Here is a 12,293-nt window from a genome sequence, read left to right as displayed (position 1 = left end):
ACCTTAGATTTCTGATGGAAGTAGTGGGCAAACATTTTCCAGACTCAACAAGACTATATCATGTAGTCCTTATCCACATTAACTGTGTTGGGTTCTTAAAACGATACAGCCTTATTGAGTTCTACTGTCACTCTTACAGGGTTCAGGGAAGTGTTGAATTATAATTTTAGTGTCAAATTTATTCTAACACAGTTTATGACGTTTTACAAACTTCTAAGTTTATTATGTTCAACATCCATGGCTCTGTTATCTGAATGGTGTATTCATGTACTGAATATATCCCATTGGATAGAACATTGTTCCTTTTAAGACCCTCTTCTTGAAATTCATTGTTATATATATTTTTTCCTTTTTATTTCCTTTTTTATTTTTTTTGCCATTCTCATAGCCTATTTATTTCCCTTAACAAATTAAAGGTTTAGAAATGTAACCCAAATCCATTCTGGGGCAAGAGTGGTAGTTTGTTCTGCAGTATTCATTTTCTTTCTATTCTAAGGCAGTAGGAACCCCAATTTTTAGGTAGGTACATAACTGCCCAGAAAAAGGACTCTATTTCCCAGCCTCCTTTACATCTAGGTGTGAGCATGTGACTTAATGTTTATTAATGAGGTATAAGCAGAAGTGTTCTTTAGTAGTTTCTAGGACATTACTTAAAAAATAGTAAGGTTATGTCCTTTCTTCACTTGATGTCTCTTCATTTATCCTGTTGCCTGGTAAGCAGATGTGAGTAGAATTAGCTGTTTGGAACCACATAGATTAGGTCCTAAGGGATGGTTAGCCATCGAACTTAAAGCAGCTTGGTTCCCTCCAGATTTGGGGAAACAAAGTACCACCTCAAGACTGTCTACCTCTAGTAGATTCCATGGTGGTGTCTGTATGACTTCTGAGCTCTGTACGGTAGAGGACTGAAATTGAAACTGGAATTGGGATATACCATGTTCTTCTTCTAGATAGAAAATAGTATTAGAAACAGGGGACCAGGATAGATAGAGATACAGAATGTGAAAACATTTTCTGGACCTGACTGGTTTGTAGAAGGAAGATGTTCTGGTCTTGTTTTAGAAAGTAGTATGAGAAGATGATGAATTTCAAACACTTCATTTTATGGTTTGATCAGTTAGGCTACGAAAAGAGTTGTAGCACTTGTGGCATCCTAACATATATTTTATGCAATAAATAGTTAATCAAAATTTTCATTTGATGGAATGATTCTGTTTATTCTATTTTTCTTGATGACATTCTTCTTGGAAATGACCTCTACCATTCTAATTGCTTTTTAGATTGGCTGTACAACTGTAATCTGATATATTTTTTTAATGTACTATTACATTTGCACTTTTTTTTTCCCTGGTATCTCATGTCTTTACTTGAATAATACAAGAAAGAACACCTGAGAGGTAAACTTTTTTGATTCTTTTGATGTCTGAAAATATGTTCATTTTCTCTTTATACTAGATTCATAGTTTGCCTAGATATAGAATATATATGACCAAAATAATTTTTCCTCAAAATTCTGATACTATTTCACCATCCTATAATGTTCAATAAAGTTGAAAAGAAGGTTGTACTATTCTCATTTTGAATCCTTTGTAAATCATCTCTCTGTCCCCTTTCCTTTCTCCAGAAGTTTTACTATCTTCTTATCCTGACTATCCTTACATTTCATGATGAAGTTTCTAGTTGGATTCATTCTTCATTTATTCTACTCAGTACTAGGTAATAGTTTTTACTTCCTTTATTATTTATTTTTTTTCCGAGTTCTTTCATTTATTGAAGTATAGTTGATTTACAGTAATAGTTTCTGATGTAAGGTATAATGATTCAGTATTTTTGCAGTTTGTACTCCATTAAAAGTTATCACAAGGTAATGGCTGTAATTCCTCATGTTATACAATATATCCTTGTTGCTTATCTATTTTGTATACAGTTGTTTGTATCTCTTAATCCCATACACCTAAAGTGCCCCTCCCATTCCCATCTCCCCACTGGTTAACACTAGTTTGTCTCTTATATCTGTGAGTCCATTTCTGTTTTGCTGTGTATGTTCATTTGTATTATTTTTCAGATTCCACAAATAAGTGATATCATACAGTATCTGTCTTTATCTGACTTCCTGCACTAAGTATAGTATTCTCTAGGTTGATCCACTTTGCTGCAAATAGCAGAATTTCATTCTTTTTCATGGCTAAGTAATATTCCACTCTGTGTCTCTGTGTGTGTGTGTGTGTGTACACACATATATACACACAAACATAGCCCAAATCATTATCTATTTGCCTGTTGATAGACACTTGGGTTGCTTCCCTACCTTGGCTATTGTAAATAGTGCTGCTATAAACATTGGGATGCATGTATCTTTTCAGATTGGGGTTTTTGTTTTTTCCCGGGAGTGGAATTGCACTGGTTTATATTCTCACCAACAATGAACAATGGTTCCCTTTTCTCCACAGCCTTGCCTACATTTGTTATTGGTAGACTTTTTGATGTTAGCCATTCTGACTGGTGTGAGGTGATATCTCACTGTTTTCATCTGCATTTCTTTAGTAATTAGTGGTTTTGAGCATATTCTCATGTGCCTGTTAGCCATCTGTGTGTCTTCTTTGGAAAAATGTGTATTCAGGTCTTCTTCCCACTTTTTGATTTTTTTTTTTTTTATATATTTAGCTTTATGAGCTGTTTGTATATTTCGGATATTAACCACTTATTGGTTATAAAATTTGTAAATTATTTCTCCCATTCCATATGTTTTCTTTTTGTTTTGTCTGTGGTTTCCTTTGCAAAAGCTTTTAAGTTTAAATAGATCCCTTTTTTTTTTTTTCATTTTTGCTTTCTTTTGCCTAGGACACAGATCCAAAAAAATACTGCTACAATTTGCATCAAAGAGTGTTCTCCCTATGTTCACTTCTAGGAGTTTCATGAATACCATCCTTATATTTAGGTCTTCAATCCATTTTGAGTTTATTTTTGTAAATGGTGTAAGGAAATGTTCTAAACTCATTCTTTTACATATAGCTGTCCAGTTTTCCCAGCACCACTTTTTGAAGAGACTCTTTCTCCGTTGTATATGGTTGCCTTCTTTGTCATAGATTAATTGACTGTAGATGCATAGGTTTATTTCTGGGCTCTCTATTCTGTTTCATTGATGTGTGTCTGTTTTCGTGCCAGGACCATGCTATTTTAATAACTATAGCTTTGTAGTATAGTCTGAAGTCTGAGCAGGGTATACTCCAGCTTTGTTCTTTTTTCTCAAGATTGCTTTGACAATTTGGGTTCTTCTGTAGTTCCATATTTATGTTCTCACCCTGTGAAAAATGTCCTGGGTATTTTGATAGGGATTACATTAAATCTGTAGATTGCTTTGGGTAGTATGGCCATTTTAACAATATTAATCCTTTCAATCCAAAAGCAATGAAATATCTTTCCATTTTTTTGTATCATCTTCAATTTCCTTTATCAGTGTTTTATAGTTTTCAGAGTATAGGTCTTTCACCTCGTTGGTTAAGTTTACTCTTAGGTATTTTATTCTTTTTGATGCAATTCTAAATGGAATTTTTTTTGTACTTTCTCTTTCTGATAGTTCATTATTAATGTAAAGAAATGAAATAGATTTCTGTATATTAATCTTGTATCCTGAAACTTTGCTGAGTTCATTTATTCTAATAGTTTTGCAGTGGAGACTTTACAGTTTTCTATATAAAGTATCATATCATTTGAAAATAGTGACAGTTTTACTTCTTGCCTTCCAATTTGGATGCCCTTTATTTTTATTTTTTCATGTCTGATTGCTTTGGCTAGGACTTTCAATACTATGTTAAATAGAAGCAGTGAGAGTGGGCACCCTTGTCTTGTTCCTGAATTTAGAAAAAAGGCTTTCAGCTTTTCACCATTAAGGATGATATTAGCTCTGGGTTTGTCATAAATGGCCCTTATTATGTTGAGATATGTTCTCTCTATACACACTTTGATGAGAGTTTTATCATGAGTAGGTGTTGAATTTTGTCAGATGGTTTTTCTGCATCTATTGAGGTAATCCTGTGATTTTTATCCTTCTTTTTGTTAATGTAGTTTATCACATTGATTGATTTGGGAGATTGGACCATCCTTGTGTCCCTGAAAGAAATCCAAATTGAGCATTGTGTATATGAGCCTTTTTTATATATTGTTGGATTTGGTTTGCTAATATTTGTTGAAGATTTTTGTATCTATAGTCATCAAAGATATTGCCTATAATTTTCTTTTTTGGTAGTGTCTTTGTCTGGTTTTGGTATCAGGGTGATGGTGGCCTCATAGAATGAATTTGGGAGTGTTCCATTAAATTTAATTTTTTGGAATAGTTTGAAAAGGATAGTTCTTCTTTATATGCTTGGTAGAATTTCCCTGTGAAGCCAAACAGTCTTGGATTTTGTTTGCTGGGTGTTAAAAAAATTTTTTTTAATTAATTAATTTATTTATTTATTTTTGCTGTGTTGGGTCTTCGTTTCTGTGTGAGGCCTTTCTCTAGTTGTGGCAAGTGGGGGCCACTCTTCATCGCGGTGCACGGGCCTCTCACTATCGCGGCCTCTCTTGCTGCAGAGCACAGGCTCCAGACACACAGGCTCAGTAGTTGTGGCTACGGGCCTAGTTGCTCTGCGGCATGTGGGATCCTCCCAGACCAGGGCTCCAATCCGTGCCCCCTGCATTAGCAGGCAGACTGTCAACCACTGTGCCACCAGGGAAGCCCCTAAAAAAATTTTTTTAACAAATTCAGTTTCTCTGCTAGTGATTGGTCTATTCAAATTGTCTGTTTCTTCAGTTTGGGCAGTTTGTATGTTTCTAGAAATTTGTCTGTTTTGTCTAGGTTGTCCAATTTGTTGTTATATAACTGTTTGTAGTATTCTCTTATGATTTTTTGTATCTCTGTGGTATTAGTTGGTATGGCTCCTCTTTCATTTCTTGCTTTGTTTATTTAGGTCCTCTCTGTTTACTTCTCAGTGAGCCTGGCTAAAGGTTTGTCAATTTTGTTTATCTTTTCAAAAACCAGTTCTGGATTTCATTGATCTTCTCTATTTTTTTTTTAAACTCTATATTAGTTATTTCCTGTTCTTTAATATTTCCTTCCTTTTGCTGACTTTAGCTTTCCTTGTTCTTCTTTTTCTAATTTCTTTAGGTGATAGGTTAGGTTGTTTATTTGAGTTTTTTGTTGAGGAAGACTTGTATCACTATAAACTTCCCTCTTACAACTGCTTTTGCTGCATCTCATAGATTTTGGAGCATTGTTTTTCCATCTTCATTTGTCTCAAGGTATTTTCTGATTTCATATTTGATTTCTTTATTGTTCCATTTGATTTTTAGTAGCATACTGTTCAGTATCTATGTTTGTTCTTTTCCCATTTTTCTTTCTGAAATTGATTTCTAGTTTCATATCATTGTGGTTGGAAAAAATGTTTGATACAATTTCTATCCTCTTAAATTTAGTGAGACTTATTTTGTGGCCCAGCATGTGATCTATCCTGGAGAATGTTTCATGTGCACTTGAAAAGAATGTTTTCTGCTGTTTTTAGGCTGTAACGTCCTGTAAATATCTATTAAGTCCAACTGGTCTGGTGTATCATTTAAGACCACTATTTCCTAATGATTTTCTGTCTGGATTATCTGTCCACTGATATAAATGGGGTGTTAAAATCCCCAACTATTATGGTATTCTTGTAAATTTCTCTTTTTATATCTGTTAGCATTTGCTTTATATGCTTAGGTGCTCCTTTATTGGGTGCGAATATGTTAATGAGTGTAAAATCCTTGTATTGATCCCCTTATCATTATATCATGCCCTTCCTTGCTTTTCTCGTAGCCTTTGTTTTAAAGTCTACTTTGTCTGAAAGGAGTAATGCTACCCCTACTTTCTTGTTGTTTTCATTTGCATGAAGTATCTTTTTCCATCCTTTTACTTTAAGCTTGTGTGTCTGTCTTTAGCTATGAATTGAATCTCTTGGAGGCAGCATTTTTAAGTGTCTGGTTTTTTAAGCCAATCAGCTTCAGTAGTTTTTAATCAAAAACTTAATGCTGCTCTTCACCTCTAAGAAAATCCCTTCTTTTTCCCTGATTATTTATACCTCTCTCTCTCTCTCTCTCTCTCTCTTGCTTTTAAAAATAGCACTCCTATGAGATCTCCTGGATTGATCTCATAAAAATGTGTCTCATACTTATTTTCTCTTTTTGCTCAGTGATCTGAGAAAGTTCTGAAATTTTGTTATCCAGGTCAGTACTATTTTTCTCTATAATCCTATATACTCTTAGGTGTTTAAAGTGGTTTTCTGTTGCTTGATTTATTCTGGTTTCCTCTAGTGTGAGTTTAAAATTGTTCTATTTATCCTGGTCTGTCTCTTTCATGATGCTGTTTTTCTTCATTTATCCTGTGATTATACACAGTCGATTTGTATTTTAGAATAAAGGCATTTATTTGTTATTTCATGTGGGAAGTAGGTTATCAGGTCAACTGCCAGGCTTCTTTTTTGGGTGAGTAAAAATACAGTCAGCTATTAATCTGGAACACCCCTAAGGGACCAAAAAGACCTTTGTTTCTATATGCGGAGGACCAGTCTAACCCAGTTTTATCTAGGCAGTTAGTTCAGTTTCTTTAAAGATGAGCCCCATGTTATCAGACCTGGAATTAAATACCCGTTGCCCTTGGTTTGTATTCTGGGGAGTAGAGAGATAAGGAATTTTTGGTTCCTGATTTCTGCCTGCCTTAAAAGTTGTAAAAAGAATGCCTCAACTCACAAATTTTATTGACTCTGCATCCTACATGTCTCCTAAAATCGTTAACTTCTTTGAATCCTGCTGCTATTACCTTAAAATATCTTAAATTATCTACTCTTGTTTTGATTAATTCAACAGCCAGCTAGTGTCATTGACTAGTGTTTCCTCCTGTTCTAATATTGCAAATGTGATATTTCTAAAACCAAAATTTGATGATTAATTATTCATCCATTCATAAAATATTTATTGTGTTTATAATGTGAAAGCATTATTCTAGGCATTTGTTTATTGCCCTCAAGGAGCTTGCTTTCTAGTGATAATGTTGTGTGATGGTCAGATAATAAACAAGTAGACAAGAAAATATTCTATCTTACATGAGATGACTCAATGTTGCATGGACATCAGTTATTTTTATATATATTCTTATACAGTTCATGAAATTCTAAACAAAATCTTGAAGGTATTTTCTTACCTTACATTTATTTTCAAAGTTTGTATGTGATTCTACAGCTTCCACCAAAATCAACATAGTGATCAATGGAAAAATAAAGGGTATAACCATACTAAATATTCTTATTTATTATAAGATAAAATCAGTATTTTAGATCAGTGACACGAAGTTATTTTTTTCTCTATAAAATAAAAGCACAATGTAGAACTATGAGTGTTCAGAGATTATAGGATGTAAAGAAATGATAAGAGAGATGAACCGATGGACTTAAAGTAAGAAGAGAAATAAAAATTTGGAATGTCAGGGAAGTTAAAACCAAATCAGAATAAGCACAAGGAAAAATAGATAACATTGAAAACATAGTAAGAGGAATGAGAAACAAACAAAAGAAAATAAAAATGAGTTAAAAGGGGCTAGAGACAAAATGATAGGATTGGAATAGAGGCAAACAAGATTCAGTAGATGTGTAAGTGAAAACCCAAAGGGGAGAGAAATAATGGAATAGACAACTATTTAAGCAATTATAGAACAAACCAACCAATCAAACAAACAAACCAAAAAAACCTTTATAGAAATGAAATGAACTTGCATCCACAAAATGAAAATATACACTGCATTTTTTTTTTTTTTTTTTGCGGTATGTGGGCCTCTCACTACTGTGGCTCCTCCTGTTGCGGAGCACAGGCCCTGGACGCGCAGGCTCAGCGGCCATGGCTCACAGGCCCAGCCACTCTGTGGCATGTGGGATCTTCCCAGACCAGGGCACGAACCTGTGTCCCCTACATCGACAGGCGGACTCTTAACCACTGCGCCATCAGGGAAGCCCTACACTGCTTTTTTGAAACTACATATCTTTGTAAGTTTTCTAGACTTCAAATTTAAAAACATAGACATGAGTTTTATGCATTTTCCTTTTTTCACTTTCCAAGTTTTACATTGATTTTGTATTATTTTTAACTTTAGAAAAAAATGACTGGTAAACCGAGACAAATGAGAAAAAGCTTAGTAGCTCTAACATGGAGCCAGAGAAGCTGTGTAAATGTGGTAAAGATTGGTCATAGACTCTGTACCTCTCAGTAGTTGATGCAGAAGAAAAATTACCATTGACAGTTGTTTTTAAAATGAAAAGTGTAATCCATTAGGAAAATGATTGGTTTTAGAGAGGATTTTGATCCAGTATGAACACTATGTGGTGGAGATACCGTCTTCAACAATATTTGGATTGCCAGTAAAATGATATAAAGTGAAATATTGCTCTGTAACAGCATTTCTTTGAGCAGCTCTCTGATGGCCTCCCTTAATCCAACGGCAAATAAGAGGACGTAGAGAAAGGATATTTATTTAACTAATAATTTTTCAAAATATTAACTCTTTCAACCACATTTTTTTAGGTATTTGGTAATAAGTTTGCAGGTTTTTGCTAACAAATATGTCTACTGTATATATTCCTGTTTTTAATATACATTTACTTTGGCTGCCTTTGCTGAATCATCTGGCATCAATGTGTATAATGCTTGACTGGATCCAGGTAGTAGTCCATTCAGACTATCAGTTAATCTCCAATAATTTCTCTAAAACATGAAGTTAGTAACAATGGACCATTTCAGTTTTTACAGACTTTGATGATGTTTAAAATGTTTTGAATTCTTCTGGGAAAATGGCATATAAATGTAATTCAAGGTAACTCTTATACTTGCCATCATCTAAATTTGACAGCCTTGGTACAGGTCTTAAATATACCCAGTCCTCACATGGGACTCAACGCGTTTTATTTTGTAAGCATTCTAAGTCTTTGCTGATATCCTTACAGTGGAATTTGATTGTCTGGATATACTTCCTCCGTGTGTTTTACAGCATTTTCACTTATCCTTCCTAACAGACACTTTATACATTGCATGGCAGTGTATTATTGTCTTCTAGGGTTAGCTACGTGCTTTACGTACCATTAAATGGTAAGGTTGTATGGGAAAGCCCACTGGCATAAACTGTGGAGAGTCAGCAGTTTTGAACTTGGTAAGTCAAGGTTGTGTTTGAGGGCTCTGAGGAGACTAAATATTTTATTCACAGAGTAATTCAGTGTATGTCTGAGGTTTCATCCAAGAGTATGCCTATCAGGAAAATGCTGAATATATAGTATTAGCAAGAGGGAAGCAATTTTAGCTGCATGTATCTCTGCCAAAGTGAGTTGGCCAGCATCCTGTAAGGAACACGTTAAAAAAGGGAACAATGTAACACTTCACCTAAAGCTAAAAGCTAAAGACTGTGAATTCCATATCTTTAAGTACACACTTTTTTCCAGATTACAGGGTGAGGAATGTTTAGCCATTCCAGTGATTGGATAGACTAGCTTTCTAAAATAATTTTAAGTGCTTTGCAATAGCTCTGACTTCCAGGGCAAATCGTATTCATTTTGAAGTTTAAAACGTCTCTGTTTGCACCCACTTGAAAACTTTGGTTTGAAAATTTAATTACTGTTATATCTCTTATTAGCTAAACTACTAAAGAATTTGCCTGTACTATCTTAAAGTATATTAAGTAAGAAAATAATTATTCTTGTGTTCTCAAGTTCTTGTTACACATTTGGAGACAAGTATTCAATGTCTGTACTTTACAGAGGAGGAAGAAAAAGGGCCTAAAAACTCTTCTAAAATAAATACTAACTCCTACAAGCCTGAAGTTTTATTCATAGGTAGTTAAGTTTTTATCTGTGGGTTGAAACCAGGGCTCAGTCTCCACTTGGTTGAACTTTGGAATCCCTAGGGAGCTTTAAAATATCCTGCTCTCTGGATCCCAGACCCCGAGTTTCTGAATTAATTGTTCTGAGGTATGTCCTTGCCATTCAGTGAATGCTTAGAAGAGGAAGCTAAGATTCAGATTCTAGGTGACCCTTTTAACTCTCATAATGACACTCCTACTGTTTGTCATGACATACACAACCCCGTGTTGTGCAGGGTCAAGAGAGAAGGGAAACCAAGAAAAAATGTCTTTAACAGTTAAAGTGGGAAAGAGGTTTGTCACTCATATGAGCTTTTTCCAAAATAGCTTATTTAAACTGTTACAGAATCATAGCCTTATACCCATGACTCAGTAGGAAACATGATATCAGTAAAATCTCTGAGGATTCTGTATACCAACAAAATTTGATTGACAATATACAAATCAATGTAATATTGGGAGATAATCCTCTGTGGATCTCTTCTGTGTCTGCATGTCTTGAAAGCAGAGGCACTGCCTGTCGTTTTTCAAGACTATGTTCTCCAGGATTTTTTATAGTGAACAGCCTTGGAAGATAGAGTATCTCCCTCTGGAGCAAAGGGCAGGCATACTTACCATCCATTGTAGAAGATACAGGTTCCCCAAGCTCAAGATTTCTCTCCTATAATACAACACACAATATAATACAATGTACAGTATAATACAATATAATATAATACGCAATCCACTCTGTATTCAGGCATTTCTCGGGGCCTTTCTGCATCATCCCTTTAGGACTTGGGACAAAAGGAAGTGGTACAGATATGCTGATGCTTATGTTTCTTGCTGTGCCATGAGTAATAAAAGTCCTTTGTCTCTGGCCCAGGAGTCTTATGTCTTCTTTAAGCAGCCATGAATGGTAGCTGTCTAGCTTATTCATTTCCTAGTAGGTAAAATCTCAAACCCTTCACAGTTCTTGCAGGTTAACACTGGTGAAATATTTTTAATGACTTAAAAGATTGAGTCAGTGATTACGTCCAGTCATGGTGTCCTTAATGTATCAAGGCTATATAAAATGTTATAACCATGTAAAAAATCAGGGAATACTCTACTCCCTGAGCCCTTTTTGAGGCATCTAGAGACAAAGAGCTTCATTTAACTAGGACATGGCCTGGGAACTTGAGCAAAAAGGACTGGTGGTAATCATTCAGCTTATTTAAGTGGAGATCTAAAGATAAAACTAAGGTGAGGGCAAGTATTAAAGCCAGTATGTCAGTGCTATAGCTGTAATGAGTAGAAACATACAAGGAAAATTTTTGAGGTAAATAAAAGGATAAAGGGAAATGTATAATGGACTTATTGATTACTACATAGTAAATAGTAGTAAAAGGATATTACCTAAAGTTAGTTAACCCTAGCATTAGATGCCTAATTAGGAAAAGAGAGGACCTTAGGCATTATAAAATGTACAAGGATAAAGATAACTACTAGCGCAGTAATACAAACTTTACTAAATGAGAAAGAACAATAAAACGCAGAAGAAAAAAAATAGTAAATTAAAAACAGTAAATATAACAAAGTGCACACAGTAAATACAGCATAAAATAGGCCAAACAAATGAATTATATCAAATATAAATGGGTTTAACTCACTTATTAAAAGAGAAGAATTTTTTAAAATTTTTATTTTATATTGGAGTATAGTTGATTTACAATGTGTGTTAGTCTCAGGTATACAGCAAAGTGATTTAGTTAGACACATACATGTATCTATTCCTTTTCAGATTCTTTTCGCATGAGTAGAGTTCCCTGTGGTACACAGTAGGTTCTTTTTTCTTTATTTTATATGTAGCAGTGTGTATATGTTAATCCCATCCTCCTAGTTTATTCCTCCTCCCCCCACCAACATTCCCCTTGGATAACCGTAAGTTTGTTTTCTAAGTCTGTGAGTCTGTTTCTGTTTTGTAAATAAATTCATTTGTATCATTTTTTAGATTCCACATGTAAGTAATATCATGATATTTGGCTTTCTCTGTCTGACTTACTTCACTTAGTATGATAATCTCTAGGTTCATCCATGTAGCTGCAAATGGCATTATTTGATTCTTTTTTATGGCTGAGTAGTATTCCATTGTGTGTGTGTGTGTGTCTGTGTATGCATATAATACATATATATTACATATACCACATCTTTTTTATGCATTCATCTGCTGTTGGACATTTAGGTTGTTTCCATGTCTTGGCTATTATAAATATTGCTGTAGTGAACATTGGGGTGCATATTGGGGTGTATGAATCTTTTCGAAGTATGGTTTTCTCTGGATATGTGCCCAGGAGTGGGATTGCTGGATCATATGGTAGTTCTATTTTTAGTTTTTTAAGAAATCTCCATAGTGACTGCACTAATTTACATT

The 12,293-nt window shown here is 34.5% G+C and overlaps 1 long non-coding RNA gene across 1 annotated transcript; it reads right to left on the bottom strand.

Annotated features, from left to right (window-relative positions):
• Positions 1 to 1,980: 1,980 nt before the first annotated feature.
• On the bottom strand, positions 1,981 to 12,075 carry LOC113617847 (uncharacterized). The gene is made up of 3 exons (XR_003431785.1): positions 12,059 to 12,075; positions 9,659 to 9,666; positions 1,981 to 2,200 (listed from the first exon to the last, which is right to left on the bottom strand). It is a non-coding gene; the product is annotated as an uncharacterized LOC113617847 (long non-coding RNA).
• Between the last annotated feature and the right edge of the window lie 218 nt (positions 12,076 to 12,293).

Source organism: Aethalodelphis obliquidens, unplaced genomic scaffold, assembly GCF_003676395.1.
Source record: "Aethalodelphis obliquidens isolate GAN/ISIS:26980383/991018 unplaced genomic scaffold, ASM367639v1 scaffold5, whole genome shotgun sequence".
Classification (NCBI taxonomy): Eukaryota; Metazoa; Chordata; class Mammalia; order Artiodactyla; family Delphinidae; genus Aethalodelphis; species Aethalodelphis obliquidens.
The sequence above is the reverse complement of the archived record's forward strand: the minus strand, read 5'-3'. Positions and strand labels throughout refer to the sequence as shown.